This window comes from Molothrus ater, chromosome 1, assembly GCF_012460135.2.
Source record: "Molothrus ater isolate BHLD 08-10-18 breed brown headed cowbird chromosome 1, BPBGC_Mater_1.1, whole genome shotgun sequence".
NCBI lineage: Eukaryota > Metazoa > Chordata > Aves > Passeriformes > Icteridae > Molothrus > Molothrus ater.
This window is the reverse complement of record NC_050478.2, coordinates 107,459,982-107,467,572: the sequence shown is the minus strand read 5'-3', so window position 1 is coordinate 107,467,572 and position 7,591 is coordinate 107,459,982.

Below are 7,591 nucleotides of genomic sequence, written 5' to 3'. Positions count from 1 at the left end.
CAGAGAGGAAAGTTTGTCTTCCTTTAACCTGCTGGCTGTACTTTATAGAGGTAGTATTACAGTAACTATTATGAAAAATGAGAATACTGCATTCTGATAATATTTTAATGCAAATTTTTTATACACTATATAGCCTGTATCTTCCTCTTGTGATGGAAACTGAAGCTACTAAGCTACAAAGGGAAACCATCATGTCAGAAACACTATGGGGTAAGGATCACTGTTGGATAAAACACTGCTATAATTTTCATAATTTTCAAAGACAATGATAATGTCTTATACAACCCACACAAGTAGCATGTTGCCATACAACTTCCTACTCTGCTTCCTGCATGAAATGTTCCCAACAGTGTCTTACACTATTATAAATCAGCAGCAACCATTATAGCTCCCAGCACTATCAATCTACAGAGACACTACAAAAGTCACCTAACATTGTACCACCAGATGTTAGGGGAGATTTCATACATCAAGTTGAATGCACAGGTGTCACCTGGAATAATTTTTGTGAGAATATTTTGCATACTATTTATATAATTGTTTCCTATGGAGTTATTAATACATACCTGGGATGGCTGGTTTCTCCTTATTATAGCAAGTTCAATGGTTTTTCCACCAGATTTCACAGTGTAGCATACAATGAAATCATTAAAAGAAGTATATTTAAGTATTTTTGCATTTTCATGAAGGAAGGAGGCCCAGGCTTTTCTTGAAGCTTTTAGCATGTACCTAGTACTGGATGACTTCTTTGCTAATTTGATGGTGTCCTTTGAGCTCCTGGAGCAGCTTTGGGGTATTCCTGTTCCAAAAACTCTTACCCAGCTTTAGCATTGTCAGCAATTGCAGATGACAGAAAGCAAGTTGCATCACAACACATATGAACTTACCTGCTTAAATTGATCTTATAAAGGCTCATGTACATTTTGCAAAGGGACTCCCTCACAGTCACTACGCAACATGCGGTGCACAACTTTTCTGTCTGCCACGTCAACCACTTCCCCTTGCAGCTCGTAGTTAGACTCTGCTAGTGTTCTAGTACTTCATCATAGGATATCTAGGAATATAAATACATGAGAGCAGCAGTTCTCAACTATTTTTATGCCACATGTCTTTTTCTTTATTCTCTGGCAACTCTTGTTAGCCAAAACCTCTTCTGATCAACAGCTATGGAAAGCACAAAAACTTCAATCCTTTAACACACTCTTGTGAGGAACAGTTGAAGGAACTCAAATTCTGTCCATGGCAGAAGCATTTCAAAATTAAGCTGGGATGTAGACTATTTCACTAACCCATGTAGATCTATATTCAGCATTTTAGGAATGCCATGGCTGAGTTAGGCAGGGTTTTTTTGCAAAAACGGCCAAGAAGCTCAGTTTGAAAGAACTGCAAAGTTTGGTACATATTTCTTTACATCAGAGAAGAAAAAAGGGATGCACAGGGTTTCTCTCAAATGGAATTCCAGACTTTTTCCAGTTTCATTGGCATCTAAATCACTATCAACTTCCTAGTGAATTGAAGATTGTCCACGTGGTCTAATGTGCAAGACTAGCTTCTAGTGCTATGTTTTCTTGTCTTACATTATCCAGAGAATAAATATTTGTAGTGGTTCAGTGATTATCTTTCCCACCCTGAATAATAAAAAAATTATTCTAATATAATAACACTAAAAAACCCCCAGTAGCATTTGTTCATTTAGAAGAGATGCAGAAGGTCGGCAGAAGCTTCACCTGGGTTTACTGAAGAGCTGATTATGACCATTTTCACCTGTGCCATGATTTTTCAATAAATGGTATCCCTGGTGGTCCAGCTACCAACACACGTTCACCAGTCTTGAAGACAAGGATCACCCATCAGCATTTTTTAAAATTAAGATCAGAATGGCAAGAAAGGTATTCTGCACTGTTTACAGTGGAAAAAAAAGTATATTCAGAGGATAGGAAAAGCAGGTGGGGGAAAGGGCTTCCCTGCTTTCTCTCTTTTGGGAATCAGAGAAAGTGAACAGTAATCCAATTAACTACACTCTTGAGGCAAAAACTAGGGAATAAAAGGCAAGTACAGGCAGGTCCCAGCAGGACAGGAAGCCAAGAAGGTTGATGGGCACATCAGAGTATAGAACAGGAGAAGACTGCAAAGTTAAACACCATCCCTTGCATTGGTAAGTAACTCTGCTACTCTGTGCTTACCTTGGGAAAAATAAAACCACACAAACAAACATGCAATACTTAAGAAAGAAGAAAAGAAGGAATCAGGACTTGTCATTACCTTTTGCCCATAACCTCCAAGTTAAGAGCCAAAATCTCTGAGCAAAATGGAATTGAGAGAGAGATAATGGTAACAGCAAGAATGGCTACTACCTGGCAAATTATCAAAAAGCAACTTTCCCTACCAAGGTTCTTAAGTAGAGACAACACAAAGTGTGTACTTACTTACCAGTTCTAGCAACTACTTTAAAACATCAATAACATTAAAAGGTTAAAGTAAATTGGCAAAAATATCAAGTTGATTAAACTAGCATTTACAGTATCAACACAGTAATGAGAAGTACTTATGTAATAAAACTACCCACTTAGAAATAAAGATAAGTCAATACAGAAGTGATTATCACAATTCAGCCTTGAATTTTTTCATTTCATTGATGGACAAAAGCAGAGAAATTCATAAAATACACAGAACATACATAAAATTAGTGTAAGCCTTTAAAGGATCCTTATGTCCTTCAGTCCTTTGCCTCAAAGCCATCATGACACTTGATTTTGCCTTCACCAAGGCACATACTCTTACAAGTCTGGGGAAGTTTTAATTCTACAGAAAAATTGTTCAAATTTACTCATAACCAAAGAATGGAATTACAATTTGCTCATAACCAAAGGATTACAAAATGTGCTGATGCACTATTTTCCTCCCTCCTCTTCTCCTACTAAGCCTTACCAAAGAGAACTAATTAAAACTGAGCAGTGAAGGTGGACATCACTCCTGCTGTGCATTGGGAGACAAATCCAGTGCAGCAACTTCCAGCTGCCTTAGTTATACCTGTGCCAGAACAGAAAGGTCATCAGACACTGGAGCAGGCTCATCTCTATTTCTTCAGTGGTCTCTGGCACACATCAGAAACCTGCAGCCAGGGCACAGCTGGTCCATTCTGGAGGCAAGGAGACTCTGGTTTGAACACTGTCTCGAGGACAAAACCTGGTCTTCAGCAGTTTTGTTCACTAGTGAAGAGGCACCCCATCAGCTCAGGCATTGTAAGAGCTTCCAGAATCCACTAAGCACAAACTCAGCAATGAAATTACTCCACTGGATTATAGTGGTAAATACTTGATGGACTGAACACAAAGTATGGACAGCACCAGCTGCTGTCGGGTGTGACTGTTCCTTCAGCCAGGGGACTTCCTCAACCAGATCCCATACCTCTTCATGATACTCACCATCATCTGACACTTTTAGGCAGAAACCTAAAAGTATCAAACCTTATCTGCTAAAGTTGCAATGCCGGTGTGTGATGTATTCTGCTGTGGCTGGACCCTCAAGGGTCAGTCTATGGTGCTTTAAATCACTATTGTGGCACCAGCAGTCAGGTCTGCATAATCACAATGATTAAGTCCTCAGAAAGAGTCCTTCATTAACTAACAACAAATTGTTATTCAAGAAGGAGGAAACCATCACAACTTTTTTTAAGTCAAAAACTGCTAAGAGAGTAATGAGAAATATTCTGAGAAATAGCAGTTTATTCTAAGAAATAGCAGTTTTAAGTAAATTTCAGGCCATAACAGTTTTAAGTTTACAGAAAGTTAACTTGCATAACTAAATATGGATTTAGCCACTCCAAAAACACATATGAAAAGCACCTTCTTTTCTAGATACCACATATCATGGTTTTGGTATTGTACCACTCCCACCAACCACAGTACCAGGAAATGGGGGTTGCCAGCAGCATAATAGTGTGTAAGAAGAGAGGGATATTGAGGTACATCCTTTTTCTTCTTCATTACAAGATACTGTAGAAAATCCAAAGCACAGTACCACAGCATAAGTTTCCTGATGGTAAAGCAGTTGAGTAAGTTCCTTACTTCCCAGTTTCCTAGTAAATTATTCACTCTCTGGTGTAGTTCTTCATTCTCCAATTCTCCCACAAATTCACCTGCTTGTGAGGCCAGTGAAAACATGCAGTTTCCAAAGGTAAAAGATAATTATGTTTTTTAAGTTGGATCATTCTGATGAACTGTTTACTACAAAAAGCTAAAAATTTCTTTGATCACTTGGACTCCTCTTTTTGGGAGCAGTTCCACACTTAGCATCAGCCAATCTAAGAGCCCATTGGTACAAAAGAAGTTCTTTCTCCTGCCTCTCACTGGATATTTTGATTTTCTCCCTATTTTAAGATGAGCAGTTCTACAAATGTTAAATTACTGTTGATCCACCTGTGTGTGGATCAAACTCAAAACTAATGTTTTTTTGACAAGCTGAATTTCGTTTTCATCCCTTTGAAAGCACACAAAGAGGATAGTTTCACCTCCTGATAGCATAACCTAAATGGAGATTGCCACAAAATACAGGAGTTCTCTTCTTCCCAACCACTTCCACAGATATTCCTGCAGCTTTCCTTGTACTGGATTTAACAATCACACAGCTTTGTGGCAACTCACAAAAAAAATCACTTTGCATCAGATCAGTGAGTTTAGCACAATTATCCTCAGTAGCAGCCTGCATACACAATTGGTTAGGTGTAATATCAAATTCCACCCTCAGTGGGTGACATAAATGGTCTGACCCCCCAAAAAGGACATTTACATCTCCTCCCCCAACTTCTTCCTTCACTCCACCTTTCCCTCACAGGTATGGGATACATATGGCTGCCCACTGAATCAATGCAACAAGAAAGTAAAGATTTGTTTTCTGGGAGGTTGGTGAGCTGAGTCCACTCACAAGGGCTCCAAAGCAGTATCAGAAAGGGCACCAGGGAGATGACAGTGCTTAGGACAGAGCAGGACAGAGCAGAGGCAGGAGGAAGAAGTGCCACCACCCAGTAGCACACAGTAATGTGAGAATTAAACTGATCTAAGTCAGTACTGTGGCTTTGCTCTTTGAATTGCTTCCTCTTCTGAGTCTGTGGCTCTCACCTGGCCTGGGTGAGCCACTGCAAGAAAACTTTTCTGGCTTTCTTGGCTTATCTCTCTGCCCCGCAGGGCTTCCAGCCTGGTTTACCACACTCCAGCCAGGCAGCAAGGCCAGCACAGAAGGGACAGTGGGAGAGCACAGCCTGGGGTAAGACCTTTGCCTTGAGGTGCCGGGTAGTAATGACCAGTTGGTTTAGGCATCCCATGGAACGGTACAGGGGGATGATATGTACGCTCTAGGCAGTTCTGCTAACCATCTGCTGAGCTTCTATGCAGTTTTACCTTCATTCAGTCCTCATCTGAAGAAAAATATTCATTGTGGAGGCAAATGTTCTAAAGCGCTGGATTATATATGTTTGGAAGAGGGGTCTCTTTTAAGAGATGGATGTGTCAAGAGGCAGCAGCTAGGGCAGGGGAGGAGGAGAGCAGCAGAGATTTAAGCCCAAAGTTGTGTTCCAAATCTCCAGAAATACTTCCAATATAATCCTCATTTGTTTTGATGAATTTTATCTGTAGGTTAGTATTTCTTGTCCCTTTCAGTCTGCCTATTGCCATTGGAATTAGTAAAGAGCAACTTCGGCTAAACAAGTGGCTTGCTCCTAATAACAAGATGCAAACAGACCTAAAAGATTATTAAAAAAAAAAGGTACCATTAATTTTGCAAAATCAAAATTATAAATTATTCCCACTGGCTCCATAAGAATCCTTTGGCCATGTTCAAAACAGTTGTGTAGAAGCCTTCATGTCATAATACCAATGTCCCAAACCATAGTGTCCATCTTTACAATATTCTTCATAAATTCACTGTTATTCAATTATCTTCTTATATTAAATCTTCATAAATTTAATTTAAAGGTCTCCTATGTACCATATACTTGCATACTTGCAAGGCAACATATTGTGGTACAATAACTGGTAACAATACCTGCAATAACTGGTGTGATCAATAACCTACCAATAACTGGTGTGATCAACCAGTGCACATGCTCTGCTCACAGCTCTTTTCTCTTGAAGCTTGGCAACATTTTTGGTTTTGTATGTACAACACAGCTGTATCCAGCCCTCAAATTCCATCCTGTTAAGTAAGGATAAATTTTTCTAATCCCAAATATTTATTTATGTTATGCAGAGGAGATGTTGTAATAATAAGTCTTTTCACAAGGACATTGGTAAGCAGTTATCTGGAGGCTGTGTCTTCCTCCCCAAATTAGAAATAATAATAATAATAATAATAATAATAATAATAATAATAATAATAATAATAATAATAATAATAATAATAATAATGTCTGACACCTGTTATGAAGGAAAAAATTCTAAGGTATAGTAGAGAACACCAAAAAGTTTTGAAGTTGCAAAAGTTGTGGTTTACAAATATAGCACAGATAGGTAGCCCCTGGACAAAAGGCTTATAACCAAGTAGAAAATAAAGGAAATAAGGTGGTTGCAGACATGAGAGCCCAGGCAGATAGCAAGTCTGCACAGATCAATGTGGTGAGCAGTATTCTCAGTATATTCACTGTTTATGAGTGCAGTCATGGCTACAATCTTCTAAAAGCTAACTGCTGACAAAGAAGAGTAAAGCTGCCCCACTCTTCTGCCCCGGAATCATTTTCCCTTGCTTTGATATTGAAACTCATCTGCTCCCAATCTGTGAAACTGATCAGGCAGAAAAGTGCTTTTAAAGAAAGGCAATTGGTTTTCTGCCAATTCAGCTTCCTTAAACATCTCACTACATGATCAGACAAGTAAATGTGATGGCGCAGAGACGGCGTGGGGGCACAAGTGAGGGTATAAGGGACTGAAGGAAAAACAAGAATTTTGGTAACACCTTGCTGTGAGGTTTACTTAGGTGTAAGGTATAACCTGGCTGCAACTTAAATGCTGTCACTGGTTTCATAAGTATTTTGGTGGGGATGAGTTTTGAAGGCAGATGCACTACAGGGATTTATGAGAAGCTCCTTTTATAGATGGAGGGAGGGAGGCAGGGAGGGAGGGAAAGGGAGAGATATGGAAAGAAAGGTGACAACTGCTGCTTTGAAAATTTCTGAGAAGGACTCATGGTGGGAAAGTTAGTCAACATCTCAAGAGCAGAGAAGAACTTTGTTGCTTTCTCAGTTGTTTGAAGCTCAACACTTCCACCTTTTTCTTAGAAGATGCAAATAAATAAAAAAGGAAACTGTGCACTGTGTCAGATCTGTCAATGGACTAAATAAATTAAATGAATGATAGGGTGATAAACAGTGATAAACAAGGATTTTGAGCTGACCATCTTGAGCATGGTTGAAATACAACATAAGCAACCCCTCCCCTGCTGAGTCAGTCTTCCTCAAAGATGCTCTCCTACTAACACTAATGAATTGATGTAAAAGAGGGTTTACAAGAACACACATAGTCTTTCCCTTGCAGAAATGTATCTTCTTATCCAGTACTCAAGAAAGAAAAGCTCTTTTAGTACGTTACATACAGAACTCATC